Raw genomic sequence first — 18,294 nt, 5'->3', positions numbered from 1 at the left:
TGAAGAGTAATTTCTAGTGACTCTGAAAGTCTTTGTTTTTTCCCACTTCCAGCCACTGGATCAAGAGAATACTTCAATTTCCACCCTAAGAGCAGCCTCCCAGCCTGACTTATCTGGGGCCATGCAAAAACTGATGGTCACTGATTTTAATACTATTCCCATTGTTTGTGCTCCAGAACTATGGGTGTTTCTCATGGGTTTCTATCCCAGAATCCTGTAATCCTTTTGCTCAATATCCTTACTTCTGAAGGATTAAGGCAAACTCGAAAGGTTGCAGAAAAGAAGAGCAAAAACAATTGAAAGTCTGAATATCCTGCCTGACATTGAGAGATTAAAGAAGATCAGTGTACTTAGATTATCTCAGAGAAGGTTAAGGAGTGGCTTGATCATGGTCTCAAAGTCCCAAGCACAGAAACAGTTTTCCAATACATGGGGAATCTCTAATTTAGCAGACAAAAGCCATAGCAAGGTCTTGTGATTGAATGCTTAATCTGGACAAGTTCACACTAGATGTAGCACTTTTGAGATTGTAGAACCTTTTTTTTTTTTTTTTTTAGGTATTGTTGGATTCTTAGTAATTTTAAGATTTCAAAACATATCTTTTCTAAAAGCTGTCCTACTTTGACCAGAAATTATAGGGTCTATGCAGAAGTCCCTGGGTAAAATATTATGGGTATATGTTGTGCCCAAGGGCAACTTATACAATCATAATTTCAGAATTTATTAATTCTTTGGTAATGAATGTTCCCTACTACTACATAAAATAGGCTCATATAACATACTATCATTTGCAGTTTTCTAACCTTAATGCCATTATTCAGAAGCTATCAAAGCTGTTTTTGTACCTCTGTGTGCTTAGCCCAAAGAAAAGCTAGTTAATATAAAAAGGTATTTTTAGCATTTCTGAAAGCTTCTTATGCCAATCCTTAAAAAGAAACAAGAAATTTCTCCAAAAATGCAAATGCTCTGTCTAGAAGTAAGAGTATCATTTTAACTACTTCATCATTATGTGTCACTCCCTATGTATAGTAAGTGCTGCGTGACAGTTGTTTCTAAGAGACAATCGGGGACTTTTCCAATAACTACATAATTATATTTCATAGTACCTATATTTGTGACACATAGGGTTTTATGTGTTCAAAGGACTTAGGAGTCATAAGTCATAATGCTTACAGCACCTCTATAGAATAGGTAAGACAGTATTATAAGGGCAGATGGTCCTCAAGACCACATAAAACATTGCAGGCAGAGAAAGAAATAGAGATTGGTACCTTCCCATTTCCAAACTGCATGTTTAAGTCTCCAAAAATTGTAGCTATATAGCTACAGGAACAGTACTTTTAATATTAGGTCCTAACCCTCCCTCTCTTGCACTGATTTTGTTGGCCTCCTAAACTAATACAAGGAGTAATGCTATGACACTACCTAATTTGTCAAGATCAGCAACATTAGCCTCTGTAGTTCTTACAAGGGCTTGACCTTACTTACTGAGCTAGTCCTACTGAAATTAAATCGCTGCATGAAAGGTATGTTTCATTAAAAATAACTGTGAAGAGGAAGTGATACTACTTCTTTTCAAAGTTTGCCTTTATTTTACAGATCAATGGCATTATGATTTGGCAGTAAAGTCCATAGAGCAGCAGGGACTAAGTGCTTGCTCTGCCAAGCCCAGTCCTTGCTGTTAAAAGAATGCTTTGTGAAAGGGACCACTTAAGAATCCAGTAACAGGACAGCATAAACAAAATTTATGAAAGAACCTCCAGACTATTTAGAGTCCATTGTGCCCATTTTCATGTGCAGAAGGAAAGAATATCTTTCTGCCATAGATGAATAGCCTTCCACAAGGGATTTCTTGGGCCCAACACCTATCCATAGTTTTTCTGTCCTTGACCCTGCATGTCTGGCAAAAACATCTTGAAGGCACATGCAGCTGCTGTGATAGCAATGCAGACTCCAACCAATTAAGTCTTATTCATGAATAAATCTCATGCATGACAGACTTGGAGGAGGAGCTGATCCTGTCTCATCCAGAAGATTTCCAATGACATATTATGTGTTCTTACTATGTTTTCTGTGAATCTGGGAAGTGATTGGCAAGGCAAATGTGAAAGACAGGGCTAGGGTAGAAATGTGTGGAAGGAAACCCTTTGTTCAAAACCTGACCACTTGTCTGGATTCATTTTGCCCTGAGGTGTGGGCTCCCTCAGGCATAGCTCCTGGACTTCCTTGCTCCTAGGGATTGTAAAAAATGATGATTAGTCAAAAAACTACTGAGTAATGGACAAAGGGGAAAATGGAAGAACTGCCATACTGTCACCTCACAGCCTATCACAAATATATACTGTTATATTTCAGAGATGGATGACCAGATGAATAACTTCATACCAGGCTTTTTCATTTTGACCACTTCTGATGGCAATAAATCCAAAAAACCTAAGAAAATACAAATTCTATCAAGCTGCTTATATGTGTGTTTGAATTACAAAAACTTACCTCTGAAAAGACCAAGTTTCCTTTCCTCTTTTTTTTGTTTCTGGCACAAGACATGCAAATGTCAGAGGGAGAAAATATCACACTCGAAGAGAATCTTGGGAAGTCAGCAATATAAGAAAGAAAAGGTTCTTGAAAAAACCAAACAACCCACAAACACAAATTCAGTGTTTCACTATAAAATTAAAAGCATAGTACAGAGAAAGCAGAAATCACAGATCTGTTTCTTTCATGTTTTTAACTTGTCTCATTCCAGATAACTTCTGATCAGCTACCTGCCACCTAGGCTCATCTCAAAGACTTAGACATGAAGAGAAGACAAACCATAATTTTTGCAGAATATGATCCTGGCATGTGGAGGGATCAAGCACCTTTGCAGGCAATGATATACAGAGCAAAAGCAGATCATTAGCTTCATAAATGAATCAGGTTATTGTGAAAAGAAGAACAGAATAATGATATTGTAAAATACGAAACAACCTGGTAAGATACACGTCCTCTGCATGCTTATTTAAATGTAATCTATGTTATGGTATCATTTTATGGCTTGCCAGTGCAGCTTACTGATCATATAATGCCTCCAAAGGAATCTGACCGTTTGCAAAAATCAATAATTACCAATATTCTGCAATTGAAAAGGGCTGGATAATAACCATTCCCTAGCACTTCCTGTGGAAGGGTAATAGGACATTTAGAATTTCTAAAAATGTGTGTCTAAATTATTTGTTAAACTGCTCGGTAGCATTTGAAACCCAGATATTAGATTTCTTCTGAACTCCAAAATTACTCAGCTCAAGAAAAATTAATAATAATAATAATAATAGTAATAAATTTTTAAAAGCCCAAGAATTGAAAATAGTGGGAGATGATTGAGTTCTTCTACCTGTATTTTGCAGCTGTTTTTGAAGGGCAATTTGGGGGCTGAATATTGAAGCTCCATCATTGAAGTTTGTGGCTATGGTGAACACTGAGAAATAATGTCTTAGTACCTAGCCAGAGTGCTCTGCTCAGAGAGAAGGGAATAAGGCAAATCATATACAACTGCTATTAGTCACCACCCTGGCACCATTTGCAAGTTTAAGCACTTTGGGTTTGGGGGAATTTTATTGAGAATATCGTATTTTCAGAAGAAGATGTTTTTGTGGAAAACTGACAGTATCCCAATACAAAAACCTTTCCAGAGCTATTAATGAGAGTTTTAATGAAGGGTTCTCAGTTAAAAGTAATTTTTTTTTAACTTCACAACATACCTGCTTGATCAAAGATCCTTAGTTCTGTAGTGTGGAGTGTTTTAGGAAGAACTTTTATTTTGTGAACCTCATGGCACAGGTACCAGAAGAAGCACAAATAACAAAACTGGCAGCACTTCATCGTAACAGACTGATTCTTAATATTTATTTATTTATTTATTTCCTGCCTCTCTTCTTCTCCATAAGGAATAGTTAAAAGCATAAGAATAAACAGTCAGCTTTTCCAACAGAAAATCATCAGTGAAGTCCCTCAAAGATATAAGTGAAAGCTAGTCAATAGAAGATCTGGCAAAATAAATATTGAAATAACACAGTTTTCAAATAATATAAAGCTTTAGAAAAAATGTGTGCTGGAAAGAATTGCAGAGGAATATGGTGATAGTGACTCACTGGCTGACAAAATGTCAGGTACAATTCAGTAATTAGAAGTGTAAAGTGGTGTTAACCTTATATACACAGTAGTGGCTTTTGAACTGGCTCTTATCACTCAGAAGGAATATCTGAGTTCTCCAAAACCATCAGCCCAGAACTCAATAGTAATGAAGGCAAGAGAGGTAGTCAAGCATGTGGAACGGCTTCTTCAGATGGAGATAAAATAGGCTGTGGGTCTTTGGCATGAAAGGAGCAAGTGAAGGGAATGCCTGAAATCATGGAGGGGGGAGGTGAATACAGAATTATGATTTAACCCTTCTTGAAACACTGGGCCTAGAAAGCACCACATGTAAACCACTGGATGGGAGGTTTGAAACAAATACCAGGTGTGTAGTTGAGCTGTGCCACTCATTATTCCATGAGTACAAAAGAAGTTTACACATGCATGGAAAGCTGTTACACATGTTTGTGGAATAAAAATCCACTGAGAACTCTTAAAATATCTTCTTATCAGAGAGTCCCTGACAACCTATCATGATGGGATGAGTGAGCCAACCAAGAAACTAGAGCATATATTTGCCCTGTTCTTGTGCTCTTCCTTAGCTCTTTTGCTGGAAATGAGATAAAAGTCTGTAAGGGCTCTTGGTCTCAGGCAGAAAAACTGTTCTCATGTTGGAGGGTACTTTCTGTTGTTCTGTTTTGTAATCTGTATGATATGCAAAGCCCACATGTGAATGTGTGTGGTAGCTGATGGCAGTTGCTGTGACCACAGTGGGGAGATGCTCAGAGCAGGGCCACTGCTTCCCAGGCACAGCTTCCTCATCGTGCCCTTTGCTGCTAGTTGACCTAAGAAGAGAGGGGGGGAATTCAGACTGTCTGTGTTTCTTACTTGATTCCAGTAAATTGGTACCAAGAAATGGTAAAATTATTTTTATGAAATGGGGAGGCCAATATTTTGTTGTTTTGGCTACAATTTTTTTTCCCCTGTCCTGATTTAATTTAACCCGGCAGTCCGATTTCAGTAATCCTCATCACTTCTTAGCTCCCTGTTTTATGTTGATGTTTATTCATGTTCTCCTGCTTGTACAATTCACCAGTTCCCTCTCCTTAATGTGTTGATACCAATGTTCAGAGATGATATAAAAAAAACTGGAGGGAAACACGGTCATTTACTCCTTCTTGTCTTGTTTGTTTGCTTCAGAATTACTTGCACTGACACAAATAGACTTTCCTTGTGCACGGCAAGAGATAAGGTTGGGGTTTTCTGCTTTATTTGTTCTGTACCACACATATTTTCCCCACCCACTCCCTCACTTGCTTTTATACATCCTCACACACAGATGTACTTGCATACTATAAGATTTCAGAGAATTTCACTCAGTTTAGGAGAATGTGACCAATGTCTGGGATGAAAAGTTTATATTTTCAGCATCACAAGTCATTTCCACCAATCTTACCATCACAGGTGGGTGTTTCTGGGAAGGGTGCTAAAGCACCTAACACTCAGTATTTAGGACACTGAAATACCATTAATGAAATCAGTGCTATGAAGAGTTGGGGTGTGCCATGTTGTGATAAACTATTTGCTGCAAGCTGAGTTTAGCTCCATGTTCAGAAGTGGAGAAGTGATTTAGCTAATAGGCGATGCAGTTGTCTGTGTTTTTCTGCCTATTTCTTTCTGGAAAATGTTGGTATGGCTCATAGCTCTGCCTCATTGCTGTATCTTTGACTACTACTTCTCTTATGGGAAGCTGCACACAGATAATTTGGGTGATTTTATGAATAGAGGGATTTTTCTGAGCCTGCTGCATTTTGCTCAAGTGTTCTCCCAAAGCTGTGTGTCTCTGCTGATAGATGAGTGCATCTGCAAGTTTCAAGATGTGTGGTTTCTGTGGGTGGAGTGGGATGAGTGTGGTGGGTTGAAAGAAGAGAAGAAGAAACGGTCTCCAGCATCAATAAAGTTTCTGGTGCCTCATGAATATTTGTTCTCTTGCAGGTTCTGCGTTTTAAACACTGACCTCAGGAGAAGCGCTGCAGGATGAAAGAGTTATTTTGTGCCTGGACACATTGAGTCACTTGGGACAAATTGCTACAGTCTCTCAGTTATCAGTTAAGTCCTTGTGTTCTGGTGAAATCAGTGGAGCCTGTTTTCACTGGTGTAATATCTGAGCCATCAAGTTTAATGAATCATTACAAATAGTTTAATCTGCACTTGCAGGTGCTATTAAAACTAGTTTTGGTTAGGTTTTTTTTGCCAAGAGAATTTTTTTTACCTGGGAAGAGCAGTCTTTCTCAGTCACAATGGTTTAAATATGGAGTAGTGGGATAGGTTTTGCTCATTAGAAAGTCTGATGCTGAATTTGATATTCCCTTCTGCTAAACTTACCTCCTCCAGGATTTAAGACTCTAAGTTGCAGAGGATAAAACATAAGGCCCTGGTTAATTGCAAATAAATAGTGCCAGAAAAACATACAGATGGTACCTGAAGTTCATTTTTGAAGACTATCCAGTAAACTATATATAATTTACATGAAAACTATGCAGAGTAAGCAGGAGAACAACTTTTTTGTGGTTTCTTACATTTGTAAAACAACAAAACAGCAAAGAAAGAAATAACAAATGAATACCCTCAGTCAGTGAAACTTCTTGTTTAGGAAAACAGCAACCTGTATTTCTATTTATTTACCTAATCAAATTAATTAATTTAACAACTCTAAAAATGTCAGCATTTTACAGGATACAGGTATAAATATCTGGCAAGTAGAGTGTATATATTAAACTATATCTACTTAGCTAGTAAATATTTTGCTGCATTAGTTTGCTCATTCCTAGGCAATCAGTTGTGAACTCCAGTGTTGTAACGGGTCCATAGGGAACATTTGTGCTTTGGTTGGCACTTAGATTAAATTCATCAAATTATTTTTTTCCCTGTTCAACGCTGACATTTCAGAATGTTTTTTTTAAAAGGTTTTGTGCCAACTGCCAAAGTCAATTAATTAAATAGTAAATCTGAAATTTGTAGGGGAAAACTATCATTCCCTTTTGCTGTGCGACCTTGGAAATGTGCACGTTTAATCCACAAAACACATGGCTTACCAGAGGGTCCTGATCTACTTGCACTGAAAGTAAAAGCAAAGCTTGCTGAGATTTTTTGTGAGATTAAGGATTACCTCAAGGATGGCATTTTACCCTGCATTTTCCTTCTCATTTTGATACTTGGTAGTAATGACAATATCTTTTGAAGTCCTGCTATGCTTGAGAGCTTAAATTTTTCAGCACAAATACTGGAAGCAGCACAAATTTATGGACTCATTTTCCATATATTTGAGATACCCCAGATGAGGGTATGATGTGCAGTCCCAGAATTTGCTGGCCGAAGAACTCCCTCTTAGATCTGTAAAGGAAATCTAGAGACAAAATTCAATAGACCTGAGCAGATGGTGATCATATTCCTACATAGCAGAAGTATTACAAATCTCTTCCCAAAACACACACTTTCCAAGGAGTGTGTATACCCCCATTGTCAGCAAAGGCAGTCTGGTTCCAAAGATTAGACTGGATCTTGCTTTTCAGCCTACTTGTATGTCTCTTTTTGTACATCTCAGTGAAATCCTCATATTTTATTTGAAGCTTTATCATCTCAAGGTGCTTGGAAATGAGAACAGTGCACTGACTGTTCTTCAGCTGTTAGTTCTCTGTCATTAGTTTATATTGATTTGTATTTGTTTATTTTTTCCCTGCCTGAAAACTGTGGCGCAGATCAGAACTCTGTATTTGAGGCCCTGTATATGCATGGACTAGAAACACAGCCCAACAAAAATGTAAGGGACAGTAAAAGTAGTGCTAGGATAGATGGGTTAAGGCAGACCAGATACATGACCTGGTACTCTTATCCCTTTGCCATCTGCAATTGTCTCATTCTGTGTTTTGCTATAATTTTAAGTTCAGGATTTGTTTTCGGCCTTCTTACTCCCCATTTGTTTCAAGAAAGTACATGTCTTTTCTGTAGGAAGATAAGATGTCTAAAGAGAGTGGCTTCCAGCACATTCAGAAATTCATTAGGATTTGGTCCCTCATTTGACAGCATAGCATGAGGGGGCCTAGAGTTCAAGGAAAGGTACTGGTTAGCACTCAGTAGCAGGGAAAAATGGTGACAAATGCTAGTGCCGAGAGTGTTTCTTAAATACCACACTTGTGGGAGTGAAGGCACAATGGGTAGCAAGATACAGGAAGCTAATTCCTAGGATTCATAACCTTATATGTTCGCCTACCACTATGCTTTACATAGTGAACATATACCAGTTCTTTTTATCAAAGCCTGTACTGCAATTCTTGGAATTGTCCTGCCTGCCCAGATATGCCATTTTGCAGAAAGGAAATCTGATGTCTTACTGTTGAAAAAGTTGCTCCTTGTGAAAGAGATTACTGACTAACCCTAACCCTAATCCTAAACCCTAACCCTAACCTAACCCTGACCCTAACACTAACCCTAACCCCAAACCATAACCCTTACTCCTAATCCTAACCTAACCCCAACCCCAACCCCAACCTTAGCCCTAAACCCTAGCCCTAAACCCTAACTCTAACCCAAACCCTAACCCTAACCCTATTTATAATATCAAAAAAATATACCAATTCTTTCTATCAAAGCCTGTACTACAATTCTTGGAATTGTCTTGCCTGTCCAGATATAGGCCAATTTGCAGTAAGGAAATCTGATGTTTTCCTGTTGAAAATGTTCCTCCTTGTGAAAGAGTCTTACAATTATGGTGGCCCAGACGGACCAAGTCACCTCTGTATGAGCAGAAGTGGGAGTTCTTCAGCTCTGCTTTTCTGAGATACTATTGCTGTATTTAATCTTGGGGATATTTGATGTAAAACATTGGCAAGAATGCCTTCAGGAAGAAGATAAATTAAGGATGCCAAGTTGTGGACAATGTTTGGAGTCAAAGCTTTTGGGATTCTTGGGTTCTTTATACTGTAAAATGGAAGTTTTTCTATCTATGTCTAGAAGGAAAATCACTGAGATGACTAGGGAAACTTTGGTCTTAACACTTGAAGAACTTCAGATGGTGCAAAGGCTAAGCAGTAGACGAGGGAAAATTTAGAATATTGAATTAAATACTATTGGAGGCAACTAAAGTCCTGGGTTGGGTCTAAAACTCAGCTGATGTGTGTCTAAATTTCCTTTCTGGAGGATGGATTTGTTATTTATCTCAGGGCAATGTTGGGCAGGGAAATGTGTCAGTTATTATTACAGTTATTATTACAGTAATAACTGTACCATGTATGGACTTGGAGAGATAGAAAAGCATTTTAAATGGTTTGTAAAATTTGGTAGAGAACAAATCTCATGAATGTTTCTAGGTGATCACTAGATTATTAAGTTGTCCTTAACCAATGGTGGTTATCTACATAGTTTCTGCGCAAAATGCCTGTATCTCCCTGTGATAAGTGAATCCAGTTTTACAAGAGATAATTAAACACGAAAGAACTAAACATCCTAGTTTTTTTCCCCTAATGTTGTATCTCAGCATTGTCTCCATCAGTAGCCTTGTCCGCAGGAAGTGTAAAGTTTCCTGCTATGACTGTTTGACTGCTGCCAATTATCAGATCTGCTTTTGGCAGCTTTCCCTCCCAACCTGCTGATTAGCTAATGTGTGGTTACTAATACAATATGGGAAACTGGTGTAAATGAAGAAGCAAAAGTTTATTAATTTCATGTGCTAATTACTGTTTGTAATATAATCATCAATACTGCGAGAAGAAATCCTGGCTTAAGAAATAATCAGGTTTCTATGTCTTGTGAAATGAGGCACAAGAATTTTGTGCAGTAAACAGGCATATTTTCCCCTTGATACATGCACATAATTTTCATTAGATTCATAGGTTTCAAAGGTAGAAGTGAGATCATTAGAGCTTGGAATCTAAGTACCTGTACAACACAGGCTAAAGAATTTCATCCAGCTACTCTATATCTGAGTTAATAGAAAAGAGGAGCCATATCCTGCACTGGATTTACAGCAGTTTTACTCCACTAAACTGGAATAATGGTGATTTATACCAGCTGAGAAATTGGCAGTAGACTTAAATGACAATGGATTCTTTTTGCATAAACCTAAATGAAAATGGTCACTTATATTTTAATAGCTGTGTTGAAAGAGCCTCGCTGGGAGTGAGTTTTTGAAAAGTATTTTAAGCTTTAGAAGAAAATGAGGGCTTTTCCAAACCTTTATGGGATGATTGTGTTCCCTGTTGTAATTTAAACTTGTCCCTTCACTGAAGAAAAGACATAAATTTAGCAGAAAAAAAACTTCTCTTTAAATTGAAACCTGTGCCAGAATTCTTATTTGTAATTAAATCAGGCTCTAGGATTTTAGTGGGGGGAAGGAAGAACAAAATAATATAATAAAAAGCTGAATATTCTCAGAGCCAAGAGGAACTTGAACTCAAATGTTCAAAGATTAAAAGTCTCAAGAGCTAAAAAGTAGTCTGTGATTTCTTTCATTAGGTTGTATATCTGGTAAAACAAGATGCCTCATTACTCTTTTGTAGCCATCTGCATGTGCGTGTGGATGATGTTATTATATTTATAGCAGATACAGTCTTATCATTTGGGTACAGACAGAATCCTACCTGCTCAGAGCTACAGGGAACGCACTCAGACAATATTGATATAGACAATGCCATAACATCCTGCAATCTGCACAGAAACTGAGACTTTGTGAGGACCAAAGCTGAAGAAAAGAATTTCCTTCCTGCTCTCCTAAAATGAGAGTGTTTAAAGGAAAATACCAGTGTGGGGAGAATATCCTTCAGATTCCCAACAAATTTCTGTCAGTTCTATCTCAGGAGGAGGCTGTGAAGGCTTTTGTGTTTAGTGATACAGAAATCTGTGACTATCATATAAACATGTAGAATATATAGAAAGAAAGACATCTTCTTATTAGAGTAGCTGCTTATGTAGACAGTAAGCAGAGAGAACCTTGTCTCATAATATTCCCATTCTCATTGATAATAAATCAGCTGCTGGTTTGGCTGATGAGCAGTTTGAGGTGCTTTATATTTGCTGAAGAAAACCTGAACAGGATACACATTTTAAACCTAAACAGAATACACATTTTAATATGTTTACCATACTTTTTCCCCTGAGTGTTTTTCTTCAGAGATGGAAGTCTGCCTCAACATGTCACAGTATATTTTGATGGCACTGTCACATGGAGAAAAAACTGATAATTTACTGCACAGGTAAACATCAGAAGACATGGTCTGAAGCTTACAAATCAACCCAAACTTTCTCTCTCTTTCTTTACTTTAAGCAGGACTAGAAGAGCCAATCCCTCCTTGAAAAGCAGGGTTCCTTTTTGTCCCTTACCCAGAAAGATTCAAGTGTTCCCCATCCTTTAGGATTGTCAGGTAACTCCGTCCTACCACTAAGTATTTGGTAACATCACACTTGCCTACAAAGTTTGTAGCAACATCACATCCTTCAGTCTGTTGCAGACATCTGTCTCATGAGGAACACGCAGCTGCTGGACTGCTCTTCCCACTATGTCTAGACCCAAAGTTCATTCAGCAGTCTGTAAGAAAACTGAGAAAAAATAACTGATTGTCTGTTTTATGCAGCCAGGCAAGACCAAACAGCTATCAATGCAATCTTGAATACTCTCCCTTTATGAACATCAGACTGTTAGCTTATGTTAGATACTACTGTAAAATGAATCCTGAGGGGTGAAACACTTGGAACAGTGGCTTGTGAAGGAGAGCAACCCTTCAAAGCACTGTACCAAGTTTGGTGATGTACTGCAGCATGTAGAGGCCACTGCTCCTTCTCATCCTGCCTCATTATTGTGTCTTCTCCCCAAAGGTGTGTGTAGAGTGTGTCAGCATATTGCCACTGTGATACAAGAAGAGACAAGACAAAACATGAGTGCCTTGCAGAAGCCAGGCAAGAGAGGCTCTGACTGAGGTCTGAACTGCATATTGTGTAATTGTATATTACTCGTTATGAGCCTGTGTTTATTGCTTGGTTCAGTCCTACAGTTCTCAGACCACTACACTGACTTCCAGGAATCTTTAAAAACATTGTTTTCCAAGAGCTGAAGTTAGGCTATTGTCAGAGAAAAAATAGCTGTGGTTTATGGTCTTGTCAAATTAAGTTCAGCTTCAGTAAATATGACATGAAATCTGTACAGTACAGCCTCACCAGTGAATAAAAAGGCTTATGCAACCTAGTCATGTATAAATACCAGTAATATAAAATTCTGACAATTGTAAGAGAATTTCATTCACAGAAGCTTTGTACTTTCAGCCTGGTGAAAAAACATCAGTCTGTATATAGTTCCATATTGTCATTTGCTGGTGCAGTACTTCCTTCCCTCACTAAAATTAAAATTTAAAAGACTTCCACTTTTGGGGAAAAGAGCATCATTGATGAGAAATTCTCCCCAGTAAATTAATAGATAAGGTCTCCCATGCTAACTCAAAAAAGCAAGCAAAAGGTAAAAATTGAATCTCTTTATCACAGTTGAGTCATTTTTCTAAACTGGGGAAGTAATATGGGATGGAATATATAGGATGGATTCTCTTACAGAAAGTGTTTTTAAACTTTAAAAGATCCATAACTAATATTGGGAATGGTTATAAATGACAGTCTTCTCTTTTAGATTATGTTGCATTTATTACATTCTACCAGGACGTTATGGAGACTCTCAAGGAATTAAAGTCATATTTATGATAAAAATATGGTGCTGCTTCTAAATAGCATTTTCATCATATTAACTGTTGCCTAGATAACAGGCATATCTCCTTGAGCACCTCTATTCTGGTTTAGCACTACAGCTTGCAAATTAATACAGTCATTATAAGACAGCAAAGCTATATCACTTACCATTTCATTATTGTTCAAGTCGAAATCCATATTTTTTCAGTTTTCCCTAGGGTTACAAACTGGATAGGGAAATGTTATCATCTTTCAGAATAATCTCTCAAGACTCCTCTCTTTGGTGTTAAGAGGAGCCGTTAATCATATTACAATAATTTTCATATTAATAGGTCCCATGTAAAGACAGAGTTAATGCTCTCCTACATTCAATCCTCCAATATAGTTTTTTTTTATATATATGCTCAAATATATATATATATAAATATATATATATATATAAATACATGTGTATATTTAAATCTGCTTGGAACTAGATTAGCACAAAAGATATCACGTCCTACTCAGTATATAAATCAGGGTCAAATCAACAGCAAACCCTTAAATTTTTAATCAAAATGGCAATCTGTCATCCCTAAGAGAGTTAAGTAATGTTTAAGTGAATAACATGAATATGTTTTAATGGAAAATACATGGGAGAACTTACTGCAGCACAGAGAAAACATTCCATGGAGTATCTAGAAGATACATTAGTCCTTACATGAGAAGCTGTGATGCTAGCATGCATATCCACTCTAAATTAAAAATCATCTTTAGACTTGATTTTTTTTTTTTTTGAGGAATCAATACACCTTTTATTTTTGTGATCTTCTCAGACACTATAATTTTCTGAAAGCCTCTCATACAATGTTGTACATTTAATGTAATGTTACTTAAACTCAGGGCATTTTCTGATATTTTTCCTTTTTTCAAGTCTGCTGACCTGAGTGATGTGGTCTGCTCAGAAGAAGTTGAGTGTGAATTTAAGAAGCTGTCCAAGGGGTCAGGTGTTTGCCTAATTTTGAGTAGTCTGCATGTGAAACAAAGGCGGGTCAGATCTGCAGAGACATGAGGGTGACCCAGCTCTGTCCCTGCTCTGCCCTGGCTCTCTGGGAAGCCGCTCTGTGTGGGAGCCTGAGCGCTGTGTTGGCATTGCAGATAATGAGCCCCATGGAGAGCAGAATCGAGCTCTGGGACACAATGCTGACTTAATGTGGCAGTTTGGCTCCTAAAGCCAGCCAGCTTAGCCCAGGAAGGAGCCCGTCGCCCCTTCCTCGGCAGTGTGGGAAGATGCTCCCTTGGTAAACCTTCACTTGCTCTCAGCATCCGCTGTCCTTTTGCTAAGCCCTTTTACTGTAATGATGCCATCTCTCTCAACGTCCTTCATTATTCTCCTCTCTGTCTTTCCCAGGGGGTCTGATTAAAATCAGTGGAAAGCTCTCTTGGGTTTTACTGGCTTTGGTACTCTGGCTCTGCTCCTTAATTTGCCTTTCTTTTCCGTTTTTAACTGCTTTCTGTTTAGGCTCACTTCTACTGTGTTCTAAACATCCCTCATCTTTCCCCACTTTTGTATTTTTGTACTTTTATTCCTATTCCTGACCTGCTCGACAACTGTTAAATTACTTAGGCAGTGAGTAAAATGCAGATTAAAGAAGTGCTTTCGGCTTTGAGCTAAAATGTGTTGACAGGACTCATAAGAGGCCTAGAGGAGACATGGGAGAGTGGCATCATTTTGGGAGAAGAGAAGCTAGAAAAATTACTCACATCAGATCTGAGGTCTCACCATGATTCTGTGGCTGCGCTCCTGGCTGCCGTAACGAGGGTGTGAATCCACTATGATTCCACAGTGTGTAGAAATAGTTTTAATTGGTGATAATTTTAACACTTGTTTAACAAAATTTAAGGCATCTGGAATGGGGTTCTATCCACACTATACTGGTGTAAATCAAAAGTAATGTTATTCAAACTTACGTTCTTCTAGAATAGCAGCACATTAACAGAAATCAGATTTTAAAGCACTCCTGAATTTCAGATATTATACTGTATTTCCATTTATAACCTGACATAATTCCCACACAGCATATGGTATTAATCTGGTGTAAACACCATGTTATGATGGTACTCAAACACATACAGCTGACATGAAAATGTCTTCAAGTACAATATTTCCAAAAGCAATTATGTCTATATGGTTGGTAGCTAGTTAGCTTGTGTGAAGTTTTATTTCTTATTCTTACATACATGAAGGTTCACAGGATGAAACTTTATGTATAAAAAAGGAGATACTTTCACTGTTTGCAGAAAAGTAAGAAAAAATTGTTACAATCTACTTATTTTGGCCTGTCCAGCTTTTGTAAGGAAATCTCACCTTCATGTGAACACAAGATTTTTACAGTGTTGGAATTTCCTTTTGTTTGCATTAGAGGGTACATATATAGATGACTGCAAGGAATACAGTGACACAAAGTGAAACTCACTATATTTCTGTTAGAGAAAATGAACTCCAAAATAAATATTTAGCAACATTTTGCAATTCTCAGAGAAGGTAATACTCTTGATGTGTGAATGCCCCAGACATCAATCTCTGCTGGTAAGCAAGCATTTTTCAATGTTCTCTGATGAGAGGGGTGGGAGACCAGCACCCCTTGTCCAGGTAGATGCCTGTGTGAAATCCTTAAAAAAATTGCCTAAGATTGGAGTTGTGCCAATTGTTTTGTCAAAAGGAGATAAAGAAAAGCATGTCTTTTGGAAAGTAAATGCTTGTAGATGGTAATATTTTTGCATGAACACTTGCCAGTAGGGCCAGATTCACAGGTAATGTAACTTTTCTAGTGTCATCTCACCCATTTGAGATAAATTCATTTATTAGGATGAAGTGTAGCTTTTTCAGATGGCTTCTAGCTCCACCTGCTACCTAGCCTTTCCTAGTCCTTTTTTTTCCTCCTGAGGATCCTTTCCTAAATATGTTCCTAAGACAAAATAAGTCACCCTCAGTATCACATTCTCATGACAGAAAGGAACTGCTAGAAACTGCTTAACAACCAGCTCTGCACTCGTTAGCTTCAGTATAAATCTGCAATGACTTTATTTTTATTACTTCATACTGGCACTACAGTGAATAACAGTAGGCTAAGCTGTTGATGGCATGATATTAAAATGAGCTCATCCCTATTATCCAACATAATATCTTAGTTTTAAAAGAGACAGCAATTTGCAATGGGACAAGAATAAATCTGGAATAACTCCACTGAAAATTTACACCAGTGTGACCAAGAATTGAATTTGGCCCACTCTGTTGAATTCCTTTTAATGGTTTTTGCACGTTCAAGCATCCACCAGAGATTAGATGGGAGGCAGCAGACTTGCTGTTATCTGCGATCCAAGCAGGACACCCGGGGTGAAAGGGTAACGCATTATCACACTGCGCCACCTGGCCCATCCAACACAATTTGAGCAACCATAATTGTATTGATTACTTCTTGTGCTCATGACTAATGACCTCTAGCTGCAACCTTGCATTTTCTAAATCTTTTATATTCTGATTTAATAATAAGATTTGATTAAAAATTGCCATTAGCCAATGCCAATGATTAGTCAGCAAGACTCAATGCTGCCAAGTTCCAATGAGTTTCATTATTCTGGAATTAAAAAGCACAGAGAACTTCTCTTGGTTAATAATACAATGATTCCGTCTCAATCAGGAATGAAAGAAAACAGCTCTAATATATAAATGCAGCAAAATGTGTGGCTATTACTAATAGCCACAATTTACAGAGAAGTGTTTGAAGAATTAAAGGGACTTTGTCACAGATGGTGTGGACAGTTTGCTTTTACTTTTTATGTTTGATTGGAAAGGCAGTGTCAGATGGTGTGTGAGGGGGCATTTTCCTAAGGAAAGACATTTCCTTTGGTGCAACAAGAACATGGGCCTTATTCAATTTCTCCATGAGCATCCCTGCCACAAAAAAACAAGGCAAAGTGTATGTTGGCAAAAATGAATTGTGATGGCTTTAGAAAATGACAAGATGTTTGTCCAGGTTATTTACCTCCTGAGAATATATTTAACTATGTGGTTTTTTTCATTTTTTAAAAATATGACTTATTATTTAAACAAAAGAACATATTGTCACATCTTTCACAGAAAATAAAGAAGTATTCCATCTTCTTTCAAGAAGGTAGGATATTTAAACACATACTAATTTTTAGACATGTAGCTAAATCCAGAAGAGTGTTAGGCTAAGGAGAGACTTAAGCATACATCTAAGAGATCTGCTGGATCTGAATTGAGGTGTTTCTGTATTTGGGGTGCACTAGAGGAGATGCTCTGCGGGGTAAACATCTGCTATGGGATGTGATGTTCCCTCTGATCCCACTGAAGCTAATTGAGGACTGGGTGACGTTGAAGTCAGTGAGAGCTGAGAGCACTCAGCACCTTTCAGGTTCAGGTCTCTAAATAATAAAAGACTCTTGAGACACTGTAAAAGCATTTACTGCCTATCACACAGGAGCAGAAAAGCTGTCCTGTCTCACTGTCATCCTCCAGAAAACATGCTATGTCCCAAACGTGAGTCCTGTAAGATTTTTAAGGTATTTGAATAAAGAAATACCTTTTTAAAATACTGCACACATAAAATCTTGTATTGGGTTTGCATGGCAAGCTTTTGGTAGAGGGGGAGGCTACAGGGGTGGCTTGTGTGAGAAGCTGCCACAAGCTTCCCCGTGTCCAGCAGAGCCAGACAGGTCTCTCCAAGATAGACCCACTGCTGACCAAGGCTGAGCTCATCAGTGATGACGGTGGAGCCTCAGGGACGACATGGTCAAGAATTGGGAGAAAACCCCACCAAACTGGGGTGCAACAGCTGCTGGAGGAAGGAGTGAGAATATGTGAGAGGAGCAACCCAACATTTCCCAAGGTCAGTGCAAAGGACGGGGAGGGGATGCTGTGGGTGCAAGAGCTGAGTGAGACAGGCTGTGCCCCTGCAGCCCATGGAGGTTCATGAGGGAGCATAGATCCACCTGCAGCCCATGGAGAAGGGGATGCCTGAAGGAGTGTGTGTCCCCATGGGAAGACTACACTGGAGCAGACTCCACCAGGAATTGTGTCCCTGTGGAGAGAGGAGTCCATGTTGGAGCAGGTTTGCTGGCAGGACTTGGGACCCTGTGGGGATACAGTCTGGACCAGCCTGTTCCTGCAGGACTGCACCCCATGAAAGGGACCCACGCTGGAGCAATTAATAAAGAACTGTAGCCCATGAGAAGGACTCACATTGGAGAAGTTTGTGGGAACTGCGTCCTGTGGGGTGGACCTCATGCTGGAGCAGAGTAAGAGCGTGAGGAGTCCTCCTGCTGAGGGGGAAGGAGCAGAGGGGACACCATGTGATGAATTGACCACAGCCCCATTCCCTGTCCCCTTACACTTTTGGGACAGAGGAGGGAGAAAAATCAGGAGAGAAGCTAATCCTGGGAAAAAGGGAGGATTGG

General features: G+C 38.5%; 1 long non-coding RNA gene across 1 annotated transcript in view; it reads left to right on the top strand.

Annotated features, from left to right (window-relative positions):
- Positions 1–18,294, top strand: part of LOC108449281 — a 181,453-nt gene that overhangs the window by 103,562 nt on the left and 59,597 nt on the right. Inside the window, exons 10-11 of the long non-coding RNA XR_001865430.1 lie at positions 2,747–2,973; positions 6,109–17,726. This is a non-coding gene — a long non-coding RNA (uncharacterized LOC108449281). The remainder of the gene's footprint in view (positions 1–2,746; positions 2,974–6,108; positions 17,727–18,294) is intronic.

This window comes from Corvus brachyrhynchos, unplaced genomic scaffold (assembly GCF_000691975.1).
Source record: "Corvus brachyrhynchos isolate BGI_N302 unplaced genomic scaffold, ASM69197v1 scaffold116, whole genome shotgun sequence".
Classification (NCBI taxonomy): domain Eukaryota; kingdom Metazoa; phylum Chordata; class Aves; order Passeriformes; family Corvidae; genus Corvus; species Corvus brachyrhynchos.
This window is presented reverse-complemented; position numbering and strand designations above follow the sequence as displayed.